The following is a 13,702-nucleotide window of genomic DNA, read 5'->3' as shown; positions in this document are numbered from 1 at the left end:
AGGATTAGAACTTGCCTTTAGGTCTCCGTTTGAAACCTTGCACCGTTGCTTCCTAAATTGTCCGGCGAACTCCGACTACTGTAAGCCTTCCTCTGTTCTCTCTCTCTGCCTCCACCGACGTGTTTAAGTTCTAAAACCCTAGGAAAACCTTAATGTATATATTTATAGGATTAAGGTTACCCTAATTCTAGTCCTAATACTAGACAGGCAACTAAGTCGGCTAAAGAAAAATAAAACAAAACCCTAAGTTCAATTAACGAGAAATAGAAAAAAAATAAAATACAATTTAATAACTAAATAATTAATTCACAAACCACCACTAAATAAATAAAAACTAATTAATTAATTCACAAACCACCATGAAATAAATAAAAACAAATAAAGTCACACGTAATCAACAAATTCACAACTAAATAAATAAAAACACAATTTAAATAATTAAATAAATTCCAGAACTATCCTTGTTAAATTAGGGGTATTACACTTGTGATGCTTATACTACTTGTTTGCATGATTAACTATAAAATCTAGAGATTTTATTATTTATTTTTCTTGTACGTGATCTAATTTTCCCGGTTGCTCATGACTTGGTTTAAACATGTAGCATGATTTTATATTGCCCCTTGATATGCTCATTGTCGTGTATTAAAATTGGAACATCTGAATAAGTATTAAAGATTTTATTTAATATTTATCTTAGGTGAAAGATTAATTCACATGGCCTAAACTAGCTTAAAATCAATATGTGTTAGCATATTAAATTAGGCCTTTGCATGCTCTTCAACATAGTTGAATTTGAAAGTAATTGGAGGTGTTTTGAAAATTAGTAATTATTAATTAATTTGATTAATTAATTTGCCCCGAGTGGACTATTCACTACATTTGAATTCTGACTTGATATTCTTGATCTACGTGCCATATAGCTTCACATATATTTGATTTAGAATATTCGGTTAGGTTTTGAAACCTTTTATTTAATTAAATTCCATGTTTAAGATTTAATCCTCATGGTGATATGCAACTTGGAATTGAATTGTGGCATGCTAGAAAATTAAGCTTTGGTGTGGTTGTTCACATGTATTAAATTAGGATTTATTGCATGAGAATTGCAACTTTTGTTTTATATTTAACTTTAGTGAAAGTTTAATTCGCATGGTCGTAAATTGAATGAAATAAACTTGTAATGTGATATTACATTAGTCCTTGGCATATTCTCTAAGATATGTTAAATTGAGAGCATTTGGTTAAGTTTAAAAATCTAGAGATTTTAATTAAAAGAATTAATTAAAATCTATTTTGTGGTCCCATTAGCTTAATTAAGGTTTTAATTGATATTTGTATTGGCCATGACTTGTTTACTAGTATATATTAATTTGGGACTATTAGAAGTTGTTTTAGAACTTTGGTAATTAGATTAGCTTGATTTAATTAAAGTTCTACTTTGTTGTTCCAACAACCTAATTGAGTTTTAGAATGGATATAGGTGATGACCATACCATGTCCTTTAACATGTATTAAATTGAGGTTATTTGGAATTGAATCGAAATCTAGAGAATTTAATTGTGTTTATCTATTTAAATTCTTTCAATTTGGTCCATGATCTAGTTGTGTTTTAGAAGTGGTTTCTATATTCAAATCATGGACTTAGACTTGTTGTATATTCATTTGGTTATGTTTTGAACATTGGATAACATAGTTGCTATGTTTGTATTCGTGATAATATGTTTTCCTTATTGAATATATTGTTGCCTTGTGTAATGATTTGCACACTTCGTGTTTAACATCTTTTATGCATAGCTTGTAACGAATCGTACATTGAAGATTCGACATTCATCATATTATATTAGTTGTGGATTTAGAGCATGTATTGTATAGGTTTCCAAATTTGGTTGTGCTTAGTAGATAGTTGATTATCTTGCATATTCCTGTTGATATATGCGTTGTTACACAACTTGTTGATTTTGGAAACTTGGGGATGTCGTTGTTTGACTATGGCTAGGACATGGTTCTAGTATGGGGGATAGTCCCTTTATATGGTCTAGTGCGCAGATAGGGAGGTTACCCATGGGCTAGTAACCCTAAAGTAACTATGTTGTCGGTCTGATCCGGCGTGACGTCCGAGTATCCACTTTGTTTGATTTCGCATTTCATTTTCAAGTTGATAACTAGATGATGTTGTAACTTGTTGTTTCTTATTTGCTGTTCCATTTTAAGTTACAGGATGTTAACTTTGCGAAATTGTGCTTTATGCGTTGTATTGGAAGTTCCAATGTTGGTTAAATTGCATCGATATTGAAAATTGTGTTTTGACGTTCTAATATAGCTTAGGAATGATCCTATTGATTCATTTAGAACTTAGATGTTAGGTGGCATGACCCACTACTGTTATTTTGTGCTTCAGATTCTAAGTTGATGGTTTTGAGAACTTAAACCATATTGTATTATATAACATGCTCTTTTGTTGTTGAATTGCATGGATAATGTAATTCTTGTTAACTTGTATTCAAATATGCTTTTGTCATGTTGTATGGATTCCTCTAGACTTTGTTCAATTACATTGATAATGTGATCCGTGGTAACTATAAACTCGTTGTATTAATCGGATTAATCCAACTTTGATTTGTTTCATTCATGTATTTATATCATGATTCTTGTTGCTTAGACTCTAAGGTAGCTTAGGATGCTCCCCGAGTCTCACTTGGACATAGACGTTAGGTGGTATGAGCCCCTTTAACATGTTTCACCTTAAGGTGATAAATTTGTAAATGCTAGGTCGATGCACGCTCATCTCGTACGAGTAGCTTTATGTTACTCACCCCTACGATACTGGGACATATTTCAGGTACGAAGACTTGGTTCGTGAAGCCTAGCATTCTTTGGATGTCGTGTAGCTTTCAAGTTTCCATTTCATGCAAATGTTAGCATGAAATGTCATTTTGTAGACTTATATGTCAAAATATGTATATTTGATTCTATGTATGTAATGTGTACATAAGTGCACTCCTTTCAATGTATTTGACATGTATGAGATAAGGCCGGAGGCCAATGACATGTGTTTTGTATTCTATACAACTTTTTAACTTCATGAAATATTATGAAAACCTTGAAAAATCGCAAGTCATTGCTTCACCATAGTTGCATCGGGTGTGGGAATTCCATTTTTATTCTTTCATAGGGTCTTATTAATCTTGTATGAAGTGTGACCAAGGACCAAATGGTCATTTGACTCCATTTTACATTTTTGGATTCCATGTTTTCCATTCCAAGTCCATTTTTGTCTTTTTGCCCGTTGGGGGGTCGAATTTTGTATCAGCTATATTTTTAAGCCATGCACCATTGTAGCGCATCTAAATAGGTAAGTTACGTTTGCGTGCATGGTCATTTCTAGGCAAAACCTTATCGTTTGTGTTTTGAGCCTTTTGTGAATTCATTTCGCATTTTTTTTTGCATATTCTGATCTAGGGGCATTATGGACCTTTCACATCAGTTTTATTTTCTTCTTTTGATATGGTTGAATAGAAAACATGATTTTAGGGGGGGTTTTTTCTTCGTGTTTTTCCAGAAAATGTCGTCTTGGTACCGGAAATCCCTCGTGAAGTTTCAGCTTCCAGTTTTCATTTAGCAGCTTTATGACCCTCTTGTTCAGTTCTGATCTAGGGGCATTTTCAGGATTTCATAGTGAGTTTTTTTCGATTCTATCCACAATGTCAGGTAGAAAACTCGATTTTAAGGGGGGTTTCTTCTTCGTGTTTTTCCAGAAAAACTCGTCTTGACCTCCGTTTCAAGCCTCAATTCTGGGCAGATCAAAAAAAATGTAGCAGCAGCCAAGGGCTGCCACCAGCCATGTCCTTGGGCGTCGGCATGCACGCTGGTGGGCTCGCGCATGGGCGCCGTGTGCGCCATGGCCCCTCGTCGGGCCGCCGCAACGTCAATTCTTGTTTTGGGCTTTTCTCCTTCGTCCGGACTCCGATTCAAGTGAATTTTTTTTTTTTGAACTTGACTAATTTTTCGCTGTCTTTCCAACGGTGTGCTCGATTGCACCCGGTTCTTCCTGGATAATTACCAGTTTACCCTTTTTGCCTTAAGTGCTCGTTTTTCTTCATCATGCCATTTCTCCTTCGTCCGGACTCCGAATCATGCTATTCTTGAGTCCATCTTGATTAGTTTTTCGTTGTCCTTCTAGCGGTGTGCTTGGTGGCACCCGAATCTATAGTTTTCAGAAATGACTATTTTGCCCTTGGGGGCTTATTTGTCATATTTTCGATCTTTTGCTTCCGCATCAGTTCTTGTTGAGTTCCACGACCTCATGGAAGGTCACTTTGACTTCTTAGAGTCTTGTTTTCTGTTTTCGCTTCCGCATTCGGATCCGTTACCGAATCATCCTTACGGTTCATCACAGGACACGCTGGCCTAAAAACCAGGGTAGTCACAAGAATCACCCCATTTGGATTAGAAATGAATAAATTATGACCGTTTGAAGTTGGAATAACAATGCTGAAACAAAATCTGGAAGGCTGTTGTATGAGAGCTATTTCGGTTGACAAAAATGGCATTTCAGATGACCAAAATGGACAAAAACTTTCCTAAAAGCTGGTTTTTGAGGGACGGTCACTTCGGTAGACCGAAATAAGGCATCGGTCGACCGAAATGAGCCCAAACAGTGATTTTGTCTATTGGAACATGTGTTTTTACTGTTCAATTGATTTCAAAAAGGCACCGGTCGATCGAAACACCTCGAATCCTGCTGAAATCTCTACTAAATATGTGAGGTTTGCAATAGGACCTATATGATTCATTCTACCCACATGTACAGGTCAAAAACTGATTATTTTTAAGGAATATTGAGCAAGTGAACATGTCAACAAGCATAATATGAATATTTGAATATAATACAACGGCTTACGGCCTCATACACATCAATTATAAGGATCTCATATGCCAAACCTCCAAACTTGGTTAGAATACACTTTTAAAGCAAAATATGGTACCAATTGAGCACAAGTACTTATGTAAACATGCTAGGCCCTTGGCCTCATTACACACACATCTAAGGAGTATCAAAAGGTGCACTTAAGTGCACATTGCAAAGTTTGAACAATATACATGTTTTGATATTATAACCAAAATGAAGCATGTTATGCTAACAAGTACATATTCTAATATAACAAAAAAAATTCAAGTAATTAAGCAAGCCTAAGAGTGTTATGCATCCTACAATAAAGCTTCTTTACCTAAAAAATAACCTGGTAACTTTGGGATGAGTAAATAAGTTTACTCGTAGGGAATGAGTATGCATAAGCTTATCTTGATACGATTTGCAACTCAATACAATTTAATCCAAAGTGTTTAACCAACATTGAAACTTCCAATACAACGAAACAAGATGCAAACTCACAAGGTTACCAACTTGGAATTTAAATGCGAAATTAAACTAAAGTGGATACTTAGATATTGCCTGGATTAAAACCATACTCTTGGGGATCACTTTAGCGCTATTAACCTATGGGTACCTTCACCTAATGCGCACTGTACTGTAGGGAGCTCTCTATCTCCCGTACTAGAACTAAGTCCAAGCCAAGTCAAGTTCTTGACAATATCCCAAGTTTCCAAAATCAACAAGTTGAGTAACAAGTCATGATATATGTTACAAACACAAAAGCTCCATGAATTAATTGACTAAGTCATTAGAACAATGAAATAGAAATTAAGTAGACTAACTAAGTAATTTCTCTAGATTTCAAGAGTTGTCCAAATAATTCCAAGTTAATATATAACAAGGAATAGCTCATGGCCACGCCATATATCAAGTCTGAAATGGAATACAAGCATGGTACAATTAAGTACAATTTAAATCAACTTAAATTAATTGATTCTCTAGATTTAAAAGCTCATTTAAATTATGCCAAATTAATATAAAACAAAGATTAAGTCATGGCCATGCCATATATCAAGTCTAAAATGAGTTATAGGCAAGCTACCATTAATCATTACTTTCTCAATTTAAAACAACTCATGCCTATAACTTAAACATCACTACAAAAGCAATTAATTCACTTAGATAATAAACTAGAACACCCCCTACCTCAATAGAGAATAGAATCTCTATAATCCAAGGCAACCAAGCTTAAAAATGGAAAATCAAAAAGGGTTTTATAGAGGAAAGTGAGAGGAAACTAAAGTACTCCAAGCTTAAAGGTCTTAGGTGAGTGGAAGTACGCCAAAGATGAAGTCAAAGCCTTGAGTCAGGCTTTCCCTTCAATGGTGGCTAGGTTAGGGTTTGAGAGGAAAGAGATGAAATGAAATAAAGGTGTAAACCCTAAGCTAAATGTGATGGAATCCTCCACTCACTAGGTGCTCTTGCACTACCTCTCAAAAACACACAATGCAAGACTAAGTATGGTGCCTACACTTGTCACCAACGTAAGTAAACTTCCAAGACTTAATATTAAGCCTATACTTGTCAACTATCCATGCCAACAAGTGCTCTTATCCTAGGCCAACAAATGGGTGAATCTCCACCCTCCATGTGTTAAGAGATTAAGCCTCCAAGTGGTTCCACCACAATGTCAACAAGTGGTTCCATGAGAGTGTGACACTTGTCACTTTTTTTGAAAATTACAGAAAGGTCCTTTTTGATAATATCTCCCAAATTAAATTACAAAGTGGTCCCTAAGAATAAAAATAATTACTTTACTGAATTACATAAAAACCCTAAAAGTTAAGAGTATTTCTAAGAAGTTATGCATCCATGCCCTTTGTAAGAAAAGTAAGCAACTAACATACTTTTCTACGAAAGTAAAAATGTAGATATCACGGAACTTAAATATCGTGGATATATGCAAGGCCGGAATCAAATCTGAACACGAAAAGAGAGGTTATGCAAGGAAAAAATGATAAACGAGAAAAAGATAAAATAGGAAAATGACGAAAAAAAAGAATTTATTGAAAAAAGAAAGGAAGGAAAATGACCGGGTCATTACAATTTACCCTCCTTAAAAGGATTTCGTCCTCGAAATCAAATCATACCTGAAATAGGGAACAAATGGGGGTATCGGGAGTGAACCTCCTGTTCAAGCTCCAAGGTAGCCTCCTCAATGCCGTGGTGTCTCCATAAGACCTTAACCAATGGAATGGTCTTGGTCCGCAAGACTTGTTCCTGTGAATCAAGAATCTAGACTGGACCTTCCTCGTAGGTCACGTCCTCATCAACAACAACATCTGTCCATCATAAAACATGTGATGGATCCGGCTCGTACTTCCTCAGCATAAAAACATGAAAGACGTTGTGAACCCTATCCTAGTTTGGTGGCAACGCCAAACGATAAAAAACTTCACTGACGCACTCCAATATCTCAAATGGTCAAATAAACCTAGAAGACAACTTACCCGTCTGTCGAAATCTTAGAAGTCCCTTGCACGGAGAAATCATAAGAAAGACATGGTCCCCTACCTCAAAAGATAAGGATCGTATCCTCCTGTCAGTGTAACTCTTCTGTCTGCTCTGTGCGGTAGCCAACCGCTGCCGAATCAACTTAATTTTTTTTATAGTCTCGATGATAATATCGGGGCCCAAGGCAATGGTATCACCAACCTCGGTCCAACTAACTGGAGATCTTTAAGGTCTGCCATACAACGCCTTAAAAGGTGCCATGCCAATAATGGTCTGGTAACTGTTGTTGTAAGCAAACTCAACTAAAGATAAGAAGTCCTCCCAACTACCTCTGAAATCCAAGATACAAGCCCGTAGCATTTCCTTCAATATCTGAATGGTGCGCTCCGACTGACCATCAGTCTGAGGATAGAATGCCATACTGAAGTGATGCCCCATCTCAAGAGCCTCCTGAAAACTCTACCAAAAGTAAGACATGAATCGTGAATCCCTATTTGAAACAATGGAAACAGGAACCCCTTAAAGCCTAACAATCTACGTTACATATAGTCCACTCAGTCTCTATGCACTATCTGTCACTACCATGGGCAAGAAGTGAGCCGTCTTAGTCAACCTATCAACTATGACCCAAATGGCGTCATTCCCTGCCAGAGACCTCGGAAGTCCCGTTACGAAATCCATAGTGATATGCTCTCATTTCCACTCAGCTACTGGTAATGGTTGCAACAATCCTGCCGATTCCTGATGCTCTGCCTGCACTTGTTGACAAGTAAGGCATTGAGCCACAAACTATGAAACATCCCATTTCATGCCCTGACACCAAAACTATCACCGCAGATTGTAATACATCTTCGTATCAGCAAGATGAACTGTGAGCCAAGACTGGTGAAAATCTCAAAAAATGTCTTCATGACAAGACAAAGGAACAAACATCATCCCCTTGTACTTGAGACCGCTATCTGAATGTAAGGTCCAACCCTCTACATTCTCTCCACCTGAAATCCGAACATGGATGGCCTTTATCTCTCCATCCTCCAATTATGCCTTAATAATTCTGCTAATAAGAGCCGGTTGAGCGACAAGGCTGAACAAAATAGCTGGTGAAACATCCTCGTATGACTATAAACCAAGATCTGCAATTTCTTCTACCATCTTTCATTTATGTACAGAAATGCTAGCAAGAGTCCCCCGTGACTTCCTACTCAATGCATCGGCCACTACATTGGCCTTACCCGGATGATACTGTAACTCAAAGTCATAATCCTTCATGAAATCAACCCATCTGCGCTGTCTCAAGTTCAAATCCTTCTAAGAGAAGAGATATTTGAGACATTTGTGGTCGGAGAAAGCCTCAAACTTTTCCCCGTACAAATAGTGCCTCCACCCTTTTAGGGCAAAGATAACTGCCGTCAACTCCAAATCATGTGTCGGATAGTTTAACTCGTGAGTCTTCAATTGTCGAGACCCATAAACAACTACCCACTCTGTCTGCATCAAGACACAACCCAAACCTTCCCGCGAAGCATCACAAAAGATCACATAACCTAAACCATATTCAGTAATGATCAAAACTGTAGTCGATGTCAACCTGTCCTTTAACTCTTGAAAGGCAAACTCGAAAGCCTCATTCCATACGAACTTGACCCCCTTGCAGGTAAGTCGAGTTGTGGGTGCCGCTAAACGAGAGAAGTCCTGAACAAATCTCTGGTAGTAGCCAGTTAGGCCAAGGAAATTCCAAATCTCAAACACTATCTTTGGACGTTCCCAATCCATCACCGATTCAATCTTTAACGGATCCACTGCAACACCGGCCCCTGACACAACATGTCCAAGGAACTTTACTTTTGATAGCCAAAATTCACACTGCACAAACTTGGCGTATAACTGATTATCCCTAAAGATCTGCAACACTGTCCTCAAATTATATTCATGTTTTTCCACCGAAGCTGAGTATACAAGAATGTCGTCAATGAAAACCATAACGAATTGATCAAAATGGTCACTGAATACACGGTTCATCAAGTCTATAAAAGCTGCTAGAGCATTGGTCAAACCAAATGGCATCACTAGAAACTCATAATGGCAATACCATGTGTGGAAAGCGGTCTTGGATATATCCTCTTCCTTAACCCTCAACTGATAGTAACACGATCTCAAATCAATCTTCTAAAAATTAGTAGCTCCCTTCAACTGATCAAACAAGTCATCAATCCTAGGCAAAGGATACTTGTTCTTGATCGTGACATGGTTAAGCTTGCAATAATCGATGCAAAGTCTCAAAGACCCATCCTTCTTCTTCACAAAAAGAATCAGTGCTCCCTGAGGTGAAACACTAGGACGAATAAAGGCCTTAACTTTCAATTCATCCAATTGAGCTTTCAGTTCATCCAATTCTACCAGTGCCATATGGTATGGTGCCATAGAGATCCATGCAATACCGAAAATGACGTCAATGGCAAAAACAACTTCCCGAAGAGGAGGAAGCTCCATCAACTCCTCCGAAAAGATATCCAAAAACTCACCTACAACTGCCAAAAAACACGGCCCGAACTGCTATCCTCGTCAGCTAACAGTCTTGCCAAGTAGGACCTGTGGCGACTCTAGTCACCAATGCTGAAAATCATCGTCGAGTGGGAATTGCTCCGATCTCCCATGAAGTGAAAACAATCTCTATTAGGAGTGCAAACAAACACTCGCCCGTGGAAGCAATCGATCGTGGCATGAAAGAAAGATATCCATTCTATCCCAAAAATGATGTCGATACCTGTCATGTCGAAAACAACAAAATTGAACTCTAAAGTCCGCTCAACTATCTCGCTAGTGCAACCCCGACAAACACAATCCAAAAACACTGGACCCCCAACTAGTGTGTTAATGCAAAGGAAACCATCCCACTGCGTGACCTACAGACCCAATGAATGTACAAATGAAGCAGATACGAATGAATATGATGCACTCGTGTGAATAAGAACTCTAGCCCAAGAACTAAAAACCAGAAAGATACCTTGAACTATAGAAGTCCCAGTAGAGGTATCAGCCTGTGGTAATGCGTAAGCTCGCCCTGAGTCCTTGACTACTGTGAACTGCCCTACTGAGCTGACTGATGTTCAGAAGCAGTAGGCGTAGAACCTTTACTTGGATACAAACTGATTAGTGCAATTGGGTGTGGTGCTTGAGGAACCCTAAAACCTGACTGCACAACTGCTGACTGTGCCGGTGTGGCCTGTGAACCTGAACCACTCTGTGCCCTACTCCATAGATGAGGGCAATCCTTCCTCATGTGACCGGGCTACTTGCAGTAGTTGCAAGTCCCCTGAAACCCCTTCATCTAAGCTATAGGTTTACTAGCCTGTGTTTGACTGGCCTGTGGCTGGAGCTGTGGGCAGTGAGGCCAGATATACCCCGGCTGCTGACAATGGTGACAAATCAATCCCCGGGCTGACCCCAAAGATACTGGAACTGCAGTTACAGATTGAGCCTATTGTGACTGTCCCTGAGTACATGAACTATCTCCAGCCTTAGCCTTCTTCAACTGAGCCCCAACGGATACTGATGGAGCCTCTCCACGCAGCTGCTTATATGAACCCTTGATCCTGTGCTGATCTCGGTCCTCTACCTCAACCATCATACCCTTCTGGACCACCTCTTCGTAGGTTCTCAAATCCAATACTGAAATCCATGGCTTAATATCAAAGTGTAACCCATCCTGAAACTTCCTTGCCCTGAGCTCATCAGTAGCTACCATCTCCAGTGCATAGCGAGAAAGAGAAGTGAAGCGTGTCTCATACTCAATGACACTCATCATGCCCTGATAGAGACCTGTGAACTGTACTCTCATATCCTACCTCATAGCCCTCGGAGAGAAGAGGTCAAAGAATAAGGTCCTGAACTCCTCCTAAGTCATCACCTCCACATCGTGGATATTGGTCATAAACCTCCACTAGATATCGGCGTCTCCCATGAATATAGAGGATGTCAATAAGATCCTCAATCAGTCTGTAGGCACTGCCATGTTATCGAGCTTGTGTACCATGAGATCAAACCATGCCTCTGAAGCAAGTGGATCCATACTCCCTACAAACTAGTCAATCTTAACATGCTGTAACTTCATGAAGTAGTCCAATGCCTCATTAGCAATTGGTGCCGATGCTGGTGCTGGTACCGAAATCTGCATCCCTGTAATATGATGATGAAACATCTGCTGGATAGACTCTGACATCCCTTGAGCCACTCCCTGTGCGATCTTCCCCTTATAAGTCGGCACTCATGGTGGATTAGGATCCACGCCATAAGGTCGAGCCCTGGGCGTCCCTGGTCCTCATGCAAGCCCAGTGTTTGTAACCTACTCCTCAACCTGCTCATCCATTTTGATGTGATGAGAAGAATCTCCGTGAGTCAAAACCATGATACTAAATGCACAAAAGGAAAGAGGTTAACAATAACACAAGTTATTATGACCGAATGCAACTCACACTATGAATGCACGAAACAAGAAGCATGTCAATGCATGGAACATACCATCATGCTAAAGCAGATAAGCATACAACATGTTGAAACAGATACTGAAAACTTCTAGGTACCTAAGCAAGTAAGCACATATACATGTTATTAAACCAAGCAAGTAAACAGGTTATAATACCAAAACATGTTAACAAGTAGCAAATAAACATATCAAAGCAAATCAATGAAAGCATGATATGCACCCAAAACCAATCATCCACGGTTTTCAAACCTAAGAGATCTGATACCACTTGTAATGACCCAAGATTTATTCAACCCGGTGCGTCAATGATGACCCGAAAGTTGACCCGATAACAGATCTGAAATGCAGAAGTGAAAAATAAACCAAGGTCTCTGGGGATATAAATCATCCCTAAGACACCAATGTGACCTTCCATGAAGTCATAGAACTTAAAGACAACGAAAGAGTAATCAAGAGTCAAACGGGTAAAATCCGTTAGTAAAAGGGGCAAAATGGTCAATTTACAAACAAGAAATGAAATTTGACTCCAATCAAGTACAATGAGGTCTAAAAAACTTAAAATAATCATTTCAAAACATTTTAAGAGGTTCAAAGAACTTTGGACAAGAATCCCACAAAACGTCATTTCCCGGTTTAAGCGAAAACTGACACCATCTCACTAAAACATGAATAACTCTCATTGTGATTTGAATCTAAGAATGGAATTGGTACCATTGGAAATCTAACTTAAAATCCTTGAGTTTAGGCTCAAGAATCACCCCATTTGGATTAGAAATGAAGAAGTTATGACCGTTTGAAGTCGGAACAACAATGCTGAAACAAAATCTGGAAGGCTGGTGTATGAGAGCTATTTCGGTCGACCGAAATGGACAGAAACTTTCCTGGAAGCTTTTTTTTTAGGGAATGTCACTTTGGTAGACCAAAATAAGGCATCGGTCGACTGAAATGAGCCCAAACAGTGATTTTGGCTACTGGAACGTATGTTTTTACTATTCAATTGATTTCAAAAAGGCACCGGTCGACCGAAATGGTGTTTCGGTCGACCAAAACACCTCGAATCCTACTAAAAGCTCTACTAAACATCTGAGGTTTGCAATAAGACCTATGGGATTCATTCTACCCACATGCACAGGTCAAAAACTGATTATTTTTAAGGAATATTGAGGATGTGAACATGTCAACAAGCATAATATGAATATTGGAATATAATACAACGGCTCACGGCCTCATACACATCAATTACAAGGATCTCATATGCTAAACCTCCAAAGTTGGTTAAAATACACTTTTAAAGCAAAATATGGTACCAAGTGAGCATAAGTACTTATGTAAACATGCTAGGCCCTTGGCCTCATTATACACACATCTAAGGAGTATCAAAAGGTGCACTTAAGTGCACATTACATAGTTTGAACAATAAATGCATGTTTTGATATTGTAACTAAAATGAAGCATGATATGCTAAAAAGTACATATTCTAATATAACAAAAAAACTCCAAGTAATCAAGCAAGCCTAAGAGTGTTGTGCATCCCACAATAAAGCTTCTTTACCTAAAAAACAACCCGGTAATTTTGGGGTGAGTAAACAAGTTTACTCGTAGGGAATGAGCATGCATAAGCTTAACTTAATACGACTTACAGTTCAATACAATTTAATCCAAAGTATTTAACCGACATTAAAACTTCCAACACAACGAAACAAGATGCAAACTCACAAGGTTACCAACTTGGAATTTAAATGCAAAATCAAACCAAAGTGGATACTTGGATATTGCCCGAATTAAAACCATACTCTTGGGATCACTTTAGGGCTATTAACCCATGGGTA

This window comes from Cornus florida, unplaced genomic scaffold (genome assembly GCF_030987335.1).
Source record: "Cornus florida cultivar Cherokee Brave unplaced genomic scaffold, ASM3098733v1 CherokeeBrave_3.0.0_Hap2_Chr02, whole genome shotgun sequence".
Lineage (NCBI taxonomy): Eukaryota > Viridiplantae > Streptophyta > Magnoliopsida > Cornales > Cornaceae > Cornus > Cornus florida.
The sequence above is the reverse complement of the archived record's forward strand: the minus strand, read 5'-3'. Positions refer to the sequence as shown.